Here is a 12,929-nt window from a genome sequence, read left to right as displayed (position 1 = left end):
TCTCTCCAGTATTGTTTTCATTAGTTTTATAGTTACATTAAGTTTTTTTTTTCTATCAGAATAGGACTGATAGTGTTTTCAGCATTTTCTTTAGTTAGACTATGCTGTATAAGGTATACTGTTAGCTTATATAGTTCATAGTATTTAAAATAACAGGTGTATTCTTATAGCTCTTGTTATATTCTTAGGTGGTCTAGTGTGTGACTGTGTCTATTTTTGTCTTGTGTAGGATTTATTATTATTGTTTGTTGATAAGCGGCAGTCCTTCCCTTAAATGTTGGAGTGTAGGCATAATCTCCCCTGTCAATATCGCCACACTTTGTTTACTCCTTGGGTGCAGCCCATTTAGATACTGACTGCCAAATGTGTTCCCCCTTAATTCTAGGGCTTTGTTAAAGGACTTCTTCCACCACGGACAAGGGTCATCTTTGGCTGGATCTTCCTCTTCTGCTTCTCCAGCAAAAAAGACAGACATGTACAAATCCAGAGAAAAGTCCCAGGAGAAGGAGAAAAAGAAAGAGAAAGACAAAAGTAAAAAGAAAAGGATAAGAATCAGTCAGGGAAACTAGACAAGCTTCCTTCTGGTGTAGCCAAGAAGCGTTCTCTGGACCTGACAGTGCGAGTCAGTCCCAATCCAAAATGTGTCTTTAGGATAGAACCAGCAGCTTCTGAGAGCTGTCCTGCATCTCCATGGCTCTGCTTCTGACTGGAACCAGTGATCCCAAAATTGCAGTCTCCAGTCTTTCAGGAAAGAAGGTATTCTGGGCCATCACCTGTGGCATCTTTTGCTCAGTCAGATCAGAGCCTAATAGAATATCATTGACAGGATAAGAAAATTTTTAAGGAAGTAAATCCAGCTTGGGTTTCTTTTGGTACAATTCTCTGGGAGTGTATCACTATTGAACGCTCTGAGCCCTCCACTCATATTTCCTGTTCCAGTCCATCCTTCGTTTCCACTGGTTCTGGTTCCAGACGTTTCTGGAGTGCCTTTGTCAGATCTGCTTTGACACGGTTAGCTTCAGATCGAGAAGAGAGTCTGAGTTGAAGTGCCTATGTTGGGTTATGAGGAGATGGTACACTGATATTTTCCCTGGGAGCATTGGCAGTGGGGAGTTTGGGTCTGAGATCAGCTTCACTGCTGGGGCTCATTGGTCCTGAGGATTCTGTTTCATCCTTGGATCATGGGTGACCCTCTTTTCTGACACCAGTTTTGGCCATATTCAAAGAGAAGGTATTTTCATCCATCTCAGGTCCATCCAAACCTCAGCTGCATCCCTTTTCTTTCTCCTGTTCTCATTATTGTGCCAGACAGGGACATTTGCCACCACAGGCTTCTGGAACTACTTGCTACATTAGCTCCCAGTCTGATTCTGAACCATTTGACCTCCCAACAGAACTGGTTCATCAGAAACAGATGTGCAAATGGAAGTGCATAGACTCGTCTCCTGAATCTTTCACAGAGGATACAGATTTGGATGAAGGTGAAGAGTCCCCCTGATTCCCCTTGGAAGATATCACTTTGGTGAAATCCTTGAACTCATAGGTTCATAGGTTTATACTAGGCTATCTGCCCTAAGGCATTTATAAGCCTAGCTCAAATTTTTGTGGCTTACGCCACCCCTTATATGAAAAAATACTGTGCCCATTAGTTTGTTGTGCCTCTGTCCAGCAGTGACACAGAGATGATTCATGAAACAGAGAAGGGGGTGGTCCACCAAAGATCCCTTACCAGACAAATCTGTTTTTCTGGAAGCCTTTGATTCTGACTCAACATTGTCCTGGATGGTATCGTGCGCAGCAGGCATGGAAGAAATCAGATGTGGTTGAAGAAATCTGATGTGGTTGAACCAATGCCCAAAAAGCTGGACAGGCTTTTTGTTGCTCCTAAGGACAGGAAACATTGGAGCAAGGGTCCACCAGTGGATGCTATGGTCATAACAGCAGCCAACAAAAAGGAATTATCCAAGGAAAGTTCCTGTGTTCATCCCCCCAACAGGGTGTCTAGGGTATTGGACAGATTTGGTAAACAGATTTATGCCTCAGTGACCTTTGCACTTAGATTGCTTAACTATTTGGCCCATGTTACAAGATTCCAGGGAGACGTGGCTAAGTAATTCTCAAAGTCTCTCTCTGGAGTATTGCCTGAGGTTGTTCATAATGAAGTGAACTCCCAGCTCTCTACTGTACAGTCAACTTCTAACATGACCATGTGACTGCTTTCTAATGCAGCAGATAGCTCAGCCAGAGCGCCATGCAGTAGGTCTTACCGTACAATGGCGTGCCTCATCTTCATGATTTTGCAGAGGGCTTTAAGATGTCCTTCATCAATGCCTCATACAGTTGCTCCACACTTTTCTGACCTAAAGTTAAAGACACGCTGACCAGGAACTAGCAGGATGGCAAGACTGTCACTGTAGTGGATGTCCATTTTTCTACCTATTCAAAGATTTTCCTGCAGGAATCAGTGGGCTGGGAAAATTATGTGATTTCTTAAGTCAGAGTTATCATGACTGTCCCGGTGATAGACCTCCATATGTCAGAGGTGGAGGAAGTTCCAATGGATGTCGCCCAAGAGGCAGAGGTTGACTGTATAACCAGAGCTTCTGCAGTCTTTTTAACCAGAAGCCCTATCAGCATCTTTGAAGGGTTATCTGACTGCTGCACTCTGGAGGCAGTCCGGTGCCACTTATCCTTGCACTTTCGAGCCTGGAAAAGCATAACAAAAGATTTGTGGGTGCTAAAGATAATTTCCAGAGGCCATTCTATTCCCTTTTCTGTTCCTCCTATGAAAAAGAATGTTGTTCCCAACATTCTACCCATTCAGTGGGAACCAACAGCAGCAGAAATTTCTAAACTGCTAGAAAGAGTCATCCAACCAGTCCTCTGAGATTAATTAGAATCCAATCTTTTAATCAAACAACAGAGTCTTGTATTGAGAAAACAACTAAGAACTAAATAAAACCAAATACAAAATTGGTACAAAGAAAGTTTTCCACTTGAGAATGGTTACAAATGTTTACAAAAAAAATATAAATATTTTATTGATCACACCACTTTCTCCAGTTTAAGCACTTTCATCTCTCTCAGGAGACTCCATCAGAAACCTTTGAAAACTTGATTCACTCCTTTTTATAATGTACAGCATAATTGAATCTAATTAATTAAAGGTACAGTGTTTAAACATTTAAATTGAAGAACAATTAATTTCATGTAAAAATTATATATAAAATATAAAAAAATTGTTTATTATACTTAATATAAATAATTAAGTTAAAATGTGAGGTAAAAATAACATCTAAACCATAATAACAATAAATAATCCAGTATGACGTTACAAGGAACTTATGAACCCTAAAAATAAAAGCACTGATGAAACACTTATGAAATACTTAAAAATTAGTAATAAATGGATCAGAACAAACTAACAGAATAAAATGTAGGAGGCAAATAAACTCACAATATTGCTGCCCTAAACTTTAATGCTGGCTGTACTGATATAGTTTCATTAAGCCCCGAGCTCTATATGCCCTTAGTCTTAGTTGCCAAAGAAATTCTCTGTGTTCAGTTAAGTGTTCCCCACACACCACCCCTCAGGTTTATCTTAACAATATCAGTAATATCAAACAGAAGTTTTGTGAAATTGCTACAAATATCAGCATTTTTGGCTAAGGAGTTATTAAAATTCTTTCTCTTGATCTCATATGCGTGTTCATATATTCTCTTTATTAGAGATCTTGCTGTCTTCCCTACATAAAATCTATCACATCCTATAGATGCCAAATAGACAAGCCCTGCAGTTCCACAATTATCCGGCTTGAAAAACACCTTGGAAGCTACTATATTATTTAAAATAACATAGTTTTCAATGTTTATGTTGAACACTGTTTACAAAAACGACATGATCGACAGACCACGATGCTTTGCCAGAGATGGTCTGCACCTGTCGCCCCTGGGATGCAATTTACTGGCAAAGGCTCTTGCCACCCCTATAGTGCCTTTTTTAGGCAAAGTTCAAAGGACAAAACCACCACCGTAACAGGTACAAGCATGCAAAATCTGAAGGTAATGCTACAACATGCTGGAAGTCTAAACCTCAAAATGCACTCTCTCAAGGCACTCCTAAAAATGGAAAACATCGATATCTGTGCAGTATCTGAGACCTGCTTCAAGGCTCCAGAGAGCACCTCTGCAATACCGGGCTACAACTCTTACCACACTTTTCGGCCACCAAACCAGGATCGAAACACTAAAGGTGGAGGAGTGTCCATATTCACCAAGGATATTCACACCATCAGGTTAGTTGCCCAACACAATGCATCTGAAATTCTCCAGGTGCAACTAACACTAGGTGAGACTGCAATCCAAATTGTAGCTTGCTACAGAACCTCCCACCATGCCCCAAGATTCTCACTACACCTTTCTAAACATACTGGAAAATATTAATATACAACCAAACACCCTAATACTGGGTGATTTCAGCTACCCTGCCATTAAGTGGGAAAACTACTCGTGTACCAACACCTTTGCCCAACGGTTCTTGGAATTCATAAATTCTAACGCCCTGGGTCAACTAATCCATAGTCCCACCAGGGGCTCCAATATCCTAGACCTAGTCATTACCAACATGGGAAATCGATCCTCCACACCTATGGTCACCCCCTCGTTGGTCAGATCAGACCATAAGCTAATCCCCCTTAACATCCACATCCCACCCCCCAGTAAGGAAACCTCCATAAAAAACTTCTCCAAAGCCAACATCATGCTACTCAAGTCAGAAGTTAAAAACTTCATGACACCCATGCAGACGGGAATTGAAAGTTCGACTGCTGAGTCCTACACTAAGGCACTGTAAGAGCACATCCACTCATGCATGAATCGTGCCATCCCAAATAGAACCAAGATGCTGTCTTCCAAGAAAAGGAAGCCAATCTGGTGGTCCCCTGCCATAAACAAACTTTACAACAAAAGGAAGAAACTGTTGCAGAAAAGAGGAAAATCCCAGGATGCAAAAAACTCCCTTACTAGCCTCAGTAAAAAGCTGAGATCCCTCATAAAATCCTCCAAAGCTAGTTACGAAAATAAAATTGCCAAAGATTCCAAAGACAACCACAAGGCATTCTATAACTATGTCAAGAATCTAAATGGCAATGCTCAGATCTGCTCTGAGCTACAACAGAATGGCATTAAATATACTGATCCCAAGGATATTGCCAGTATCCTGGCAGATCGATTCAGTGCCAACTTCACCCCCCTCTCACCCCCTAAATGGCCCATCTCAATACCGGAAGATTGCCAAATTCCGGTAATAACGGCCACACGGTTAAAAAACACTCTCCAAAGCTAAGAATACAACATCCATTGGGACCAGATGACATCCCGGGCTGTGTACTACATGAACTACAAAATGAACTGGCACCTCACTTAAATGTCATGTTTAATCATACCCTCACCTCAGGCTTCATGACACTGAGTTGCGCACAGCTACAGTTATCCGACTCCACAAGGGGGGATCCACCTTGGATCCTGGGAACTACCTCCCCATCAGTCTGACGAGCCTGATCTGCAAGGCAGTGGAACGCATTATCATGGAACTTATAAACAAAGAGCAACCTTAAAACACTGGACCCCACCCAGTTTGGGTTCGTGAAGGGCCGATCTTGTCTCCTGAACCTGATTGACTTCTTCGAATCAGTCTCCAGAGCTGTGGACGAGGGTAAGGCAGTCCACACAGCCTATTTGGACATTGTCAAGGCCTTTGACATCATCCCCCACTCTGGAATCATAGATAAACTTACTAAGCTGGGCATTAATCCCTACGTCACTCGGGTTGCCAACTGGCTTACTGACAGAACCCAGACTGTAAACGTAGCCAACTCCAAATCCAGCTCCAGACAAGTGACAAGTGGAGTACCTCAGGGATCAGTCCTGGGACCTCTCTTGTTTGGCATTAACTTTTCTGAAGTACAGGCCAACACTAAGGGACTCTGGCTAACAAAGTTCGCAGATGACTGCAAACTGGGAGCCATTATTGAATTCCCAAATGATATCAATACTCTACAAAAGGGCCTTACAAAAACAGATGCTTGGTGCCAGAGCCATGGGCTCAAGCTCAATGCCAAGAAATGTATAATTATCCCCTTTGGGGGAAAAAAATTTACCCGTGAATTACCACATAGGTGGCAGTACACTAAACACCGAAAGTGTGATAAGAGACTTAGGGACACAGGTGGACAGTGGTCTCACCTTCAATAACCACATCACCACAACAGTCAGGAAATCCTTCTGTGTGGCACACCTCATCACTAAGGGCTTTTCATCCAGAAAAAAGGAGGTCATTGTCCCACTGTACTCATCCCTCATTAGACCCATTATAGAATACAACGCCCCATTTAGTATGTACCTCTCAAGACATCTGCAACAACTGGAAAGGCCGCAGAAATACCTCACTAAAAGAGTCACAGGCCTAAAGCAGGTGCCCTATGCTGACCACCTTAAAAAACTCCAGCTATACTCTTGTCGCATATCGTCTACTCTGAGGCGATCTGTGCTTAACATACAAGGCCATGCCAAACCCAGAGCTGTTGGACATGCTACACTTAAAGAAATCCCAATCCCTCAGAGCCACATGCTCCAGGGATCTAAACCTTGTCATCACAATAAACAAAACATGCCGGAGGGATAGGTTCCTGACCCAGAGACTCCCCAGACTCTGGAATAGACTGCCCATACATGTCAGGCAGAGCACCTCTTTGGCTGTCTTCAAAAGGAACCTTGATGGTTGGATGGGAGAAAGGAAATTCACCCCAGGGATCACATCTGTCACCCTGCTAGACAGGGTTCCAGGGAAGTAAATAGTGTAGGAAGAAATAGCCAGGGAGGAGTTATGGCTATGCTTCTATAGGCCCTAGGGCCGATAGCCTAGTACCAACCTATGAACCACATTTATTGGTCCCACCATTTTTCGTGTTATTCTTCTTTTTTCTAAAATATCTTAAAATTCCCTAAGGTTTTATAGTAGACTCCCTGTTTTCTGGCCTCCCAGCCATCAAATTTCTGCCATAGCAAAAGATAACAGAGAAGAACAGCACTTCAACCTCCTCTAGGATAAATAATGACAGACATTTGAGTTTTAGACTTCATATTCTCTGTCTTTTTTTTTTTTTTCCCCAAAACACCTTTATTGATTTATCACTTGTGGCGAAGGCAAATTTACATTCATGTAAAATTAATAAAACTATATTAGCATAACACGCCATAACATTATACATCACTTATAATCTACCCAGTCTTTCTCACTTAAACATTATATAGCTCACTTAAGTCCTGCCGCCTTTTAAACCTTATTCCTCACTTTTATGTATTGTTCCCACAATTCTGATTTTTTCCTATGTAGTTTGCTCCTACCCTTTTCTAAAGATCTCATTTCCAGTTTTATCTGTGTTGTTGTATTTACTACTTCCAGTATAATTGCTTTAGATATTGATTTCCATTTTCTAGTAATTGCTTTTTTGGCAGCCACCATAATTAGACACAGCAAAGCCTTAACATGTCTAGGCAATTCCGATTCTGTATCATAGCTCTGAAAAGTCATCTCCCCTGTCACACCAATCTCCCCGCCCAGTGACTCCGACAGTGCATCCCACAGTGCATCCTTAAATTCTGCCAACCCACCATACTCCCATAAAATATGTTCCCAAGTACCTTTTGCTTCCCTGTCACACCTCCAACATTTGCTGTCTACCTGAGAAAAAATTCTCTGGAGTCTACTTGGGGTAAAAATATATATGTAAACATTTCCAAGCAAAACTCCTAAATCTTCTAGATTTTGTTGCATATTTGGGAGGCAGACATATATTCTCCCATTGTGTGGCCTCAAAAATCTTAGTTATAAGAAGAGACTGGCAGCCCTTTCTCAGTTCCCAATCTCTCGCAGACTCTTTCTGTAGCTTTTCATGCCATGAAAGATCCAACCTTGTTTGATCTCCTATTCCTTCGCAAAACTAATGATATTTCAATCACTCTTTTAAAGGAACTAAACCTTCATTCGAAGATAAAACATGGTGGCATGATAAATTCATATCCCATCGTATCCCTCACCTCTGGAACAAACGTCTGTTTAATGTCAAGCAGAGTAGCATCCTTGCCTCCTTCAAGGTAACCCTATATAATTGGATGGGCAGCCTCAAATTCTCTTCCAGTCTGTCTTGTCTTGCCCTCCTTGAGGCTAGAGGGAAATTTTGATTAGGATTTTCTAGCTGGGCTTGAAATGGAAAACTTAAGCAAACAGCCTTTGCCACCACAGCAGGCTAGCAGTTTATCTCAACCATAGGTGGGTGATTCTGCATTGCTGTTTGTTGTACCTCAGACCCACTCATATTTTATCCTAGACCTCTGTAGTGTAGCACCTACAGCCACTATTTACCTGGAGGTTAACCATGTCCTCTGCTGCTGTTGGGTTCCCATGAGTGGGCAAGGGAGACAGTCTCATCGGTCCTGGGAGAGGGAACATCGCCACTAGATGGCTTCCATGTTGTCAGTGCTGTGCCCATTCCTGTGGAAGTTGCTGCTGTCATTATTGGCCCCACTTTTTATGTGAAAAAGAAATAGAAATCTATGCATGTGACTAATCCTCCTCAAATTTCCTTAGGAGTAGTTTACTGGGTCTAGCTCAGGGTTTAATTCAGGCTATTGATCCTTCTTGTAAAGTAGTTTCTGTTAAAAAAAATAAATAAATAAATAAAATGAGGAATACCTCTTCCTAAAAAGATTCGACATTCCGAATGTGGAGAGGAAGATGAAGGGGACAGATACAGCATTTTCTCCTCAGATTTCTGATTTAGATTGAGAGGAGAGCTCAATTTCTGATTCTCCATGTAGGCTTTCTTTTTCTCTGAGACTGTTGCTAGAATGTGCCAGTGTTTTTAGCAGGAGAACACTGAGGTTTCTGAGTCCCACAGAAAATATTAGGAATTGTTATAATAGGAGTTTCCAGAACCTACACCCATTGCACCTGTTATGTCTGCTTTAGAGGATGTGTGTGTTACTGCCTGCAGTTATAATGATAGTCAGCCAGCTGTTCCTAAAAATGCAGATAGGATGTATATTCCTCAGTCCTTTATACACTATTCCCAAACCTGACCCAGAAACTATAGCCTTAGTTAATCCCACTGCTGCTAAACCTTTAGCTAATTCTAGAGTTACTCTTTCTTACAGGGACTGGAAAATGAAGAATTGGAAAAAAGTGTATGCTTCTGCTACTTTGATTTTTCAAAATATTGAATTGTCAGGGTCATATGTTTGTTTACTCTGACTAATTGTGAAAATATGAGGAATTTTTTAGCTGTAGTTTCTGCTTGTGAGGAAAAATCAGCTTTTAATAATTTAGTTTGTTTTACAGTTTTCTGCTCATTGTTTACAGTGTGTGTATGGCTCTGTAGATACTCCTTCCATGGCTATGGCCACTAGTACTGGTTTGAGGCGGTTTGCATAGCTGCATTTTCATAACCTCCCTGATTATGTTAAAAATGAGATTTTAAATTACCCTTTGGATAGAGATTTAGTTTTTGTCTCCTGTTTTGCAGAGGTGTTCAAAACATATGATGAAATGGTAAGCTGCCTTCCTTTTCCAAATTTTCTAAAGAGTTCTCTAACTCCTCATGCAGGTTTGGCATAAAGCAGAACAAGCAGTCTTGATAAAATAGAGGTAAACAGAAGTTTAAGTAGAAATGGGAAGGGGGGTTCTAAAAGAAGCTTTGAACCTCCCAAAACCAAGGACAGTCCAGCAGATCTATTCAAGAGACCTTGTGAACCCCTCCCATCCTGGCACCTTTTTTCTTCCAGAAAGTCTGAATCTCTATTTTCTTCTTTGACAGTATAGTTTCAGACAAGTGGGTTCTGAAGATCGTTCATCAAGGTTACAGATGGCATTGGGAGGAAATTCCTACTATCTGTGTGGGGGGGTGTATTCCTCATCTTCCTGATCAGACTCTCTTGTTTACTGTGGTTCTTTATCACATGATGTCCCAAGGAGTGATAGAATCAGTTCCTGCTTCCCAGGTGTTGAAGTGTTTTTATTCAAGGATGTTCTTAGTGCCAAAGAAAAAATGCTTGGAGAGACCAGTTCTAGATCTTTTTTTCCTGAACCTGTTTGTGATAGTGCTCATATTCAAAATGTTGTCTCTTCATAGCCTGTTACCTCTTCTTCCTATTTCAAGTTTTTTAGTAACACTAGACTTAAATCACATCCCTATTCATCCAGGCTTCAGACGTTTGTTAAGGAGATTTGTGTCTGGATCACGTTATCAGTTCTCTGCCTTACCCTTGGATTATCCACTGCACCAATAGTGTTCACAAAGTGTCTAGCTCCAGTTATAGCTCATTGCAGGCTACGGTGTATCTACATTTTTTCCATATTTAGACGTGCTTATCTTTGCAGAGTCTTTTTCAAAGTATCAGAAATCTTTCTCGTGGGATTGAGGGATCTCTTACACAAGCTGGAATTCCAAGGGAACACTCAAAAGTCTTTCTTGACTCCTTCACACAGAATTGTGATCCTGGGATATCAACTAGACACCTCAGTTCAAATAGCATTTCCATCTATTTCTGAGGTTTTCAACTCAAACTTCGGTCACTATGAGGGAATACTTCAGGATTTTGGGTCTCTTGGTTTCTTTGATTCTCTTGATGCTTCTAGCAAGAATCTGTATGAGAAAGAAACAGTAGTATCTGAACTCCTCTTGGTCCAAGCACCAGCACCCTTTGTCTTTTCAGTTCCCAGTGCTGGGATTTATCCGAAGATAAATCATTTGGTAGACAAAAGATATCCTTAAATCCAGGTCTCCCCTTCTCCCTCCTTGTTTCAAAGCAGTCAGTCACCACAGATGCCTTGGACTTTGCATGGGGAGCACTTTCAGGAGGGATAAAAGTATAGGGTGTGTGGAACACTAAGGACAGATGCAAGCACATAAATATCTAAGAGATACTTGCCCTGATTAAGGTACTCAACTCTGAATCATCTTTTGACCCATGGACCTCTTCCAAGTTGTTACAGACAATTTCATAATCATGTGACAAATCAAAAGGTGGGGGGAACCAGTCATACCCCCTTTGCAGACTAGCCATGTTAGCTTGGATATAGGTTCACAGCACAATCCCATTCTTCAGGCAAAGTTGAGCAAAACTGTGAGGCAGACAAGCTGAGCAGGACCAGAGTAGGTCATTATGAATGGAAACTAGATTGGGGGGGGGGGGTCTTCCAAGATTTGATCCATCTGTGGAGATTTCCTCAAGTAGACCTCTTTGCTTCCTCTCTGAACAATCAACTGGCAATATCCTCTTCTGAAATGAGTCAAACTGAGAAGTTGTGAATCTTATTCCTCTATCAAGCCTCATTTATTGGCATTTCAGCATGTCTGCCCATGGATCCTTCTCTTTCAGTGCAGTGTTATGTCAATTTTTTTTGAAAGGGTTTTTTCACAAGAGGCCCCCAAGTAAAGCAGTGGTCCCTCCCTTAGATCTTAATTTTGTGTTAGGGAAGCCAACACTTGCTCTGTTTGAACCAGCTAACCTGGATGACTTGAGGTTCTTAACATAGAAAACAATTTTACTGATTGCTTTGACCTCTGCAAGAAGAGTATCTGAGTTGCAGGTTCTTATGGTGAGTCAACTCTATCTCACTTTCCACAGGGACAGTGCTTCTTTGAGAAGTAATATCTCTTTAATGCCTTGAGTGGTATTCAAATTTACTTTGACATACTGTCTCCCCATTTTCTTTTCTGAACCAAAAAATGGGGGAGAAATGGTATTCCATAGTTTGGATGTCCCAGACCACTCGTATGATATTGACAGAACTAAAACTTTCAGATCTTCAAATCAGTTTTTCATTTCATGTGAAGGTAATAGTGACACAACCTGTGTCAAAAGCAGACTATTTCCAAATGGTTGCCTAAGGCTATTAACTTTTGTTATACTCACCATAACAAAACTCTTCCAGGCAGGACCAAGGCCCACTCTACTAATGCCTTGGCTTCTTCTATTGCTTTTTGGAAAGGGTTGGATTCTAGAAGTATTCTAGTAGCTGCTACTTGGTCCCCTGTACATACTTTTACAAAGCACTATAAGCTTGATTTTTTTTTCTAGGTCCAGGTCAGGCTTTGCTAGGTCCAATCTCTAGGGCTCCTGGACTATTCTCCTTCCACCTCCCAGATGTAGTAATTTAAGGTGCTCTACCCTTATAGCTAAGGCTACCTCAGCAGTGGTCAGTATGATGCAGATAGTACAATTATGTAAGTAAACTTATCATAACAGTAGATGGTCAAATGATCGTTGCAGTAGCTGCTCCCTCCCTCTATTCCCCTTGTTCATTGGTGTGTTTTATGCCAGGGTGTAGACATTTATTTTTTGTTGTTCATTGCATTGCCCTTTCTGAGTTTAGCCTCCCTCTCCCTGGTAGTAGGAAAGCTCTGAAGGGCTTGGCTCCCAAACTTGTCTTTTAGTCAGCTCAGCTCAAGCTGCCTGACAGTTTAGACCCATGAAAGGTACCTTGAAACTTGGAAGCTGGCCAGCTGTTATATCTTTGGCAGAAATGCAGCAGTGATCATTCAAACATCTACTGTTATGGTAAGTTTATATACACAGCTGTACTTTCTATTACATCTAATTGACACAAAGTTTCAACAGACTGAAAAACAAAACAAAAAGTTAATTTTTGCAAGGGGCAAACCTTCTGCAGAATGGCTATACGCATCATGCACCCTTCATCCCACCTCCACAGTTAGACAACCTTGAAGAAAAATGGGGGGAAAAGCTTTTTGGAAAACATGCTAGCAGTTATCAGGGAAGTATGCTTGTCAAGTTGAAACTTCGTCCAGTTTACACTCACTGAAGAGTAGAGAAACCAGTCATTTCTAATTCCACAACTTATCTGACTA

At 41.3% G+C, this 12,929-nt stretch overlaps 1 protein-coding gene across 1 annotated transcript in view; it reads left to right on the top strand.

Annotated features, from left to right (window-relative positions):
• Positions 1-12,929, top strand: part of CIT (citron rho-interacting serine/threonine kinase) — a 3,433,971-nt gene that overhangs the window by 1,879,104 nt on the left and 1,541,938 nt on the right. The window lies entirely within an intron of this gene.

Source organism: Protopterus annectens, chromosome 4.part0, assembly GCF_019279795.1.
Source record: "Protopterus annectens isolate FY-2018-M chromosome 4.part0, PAN1.0, whole genome shotgun sequence".
NCBI classification, from domain to species: Eukaryota; Metazoa; Chordata; order Ceratodontiformes; family Protopteridae; genus Protopterus; species Protopterus annectens.
The sequence above is the reverse complement of the archived record's forward strand: the minus strand, read 5'-3'. Positions and strand labels throughout refer to the sequence as shown.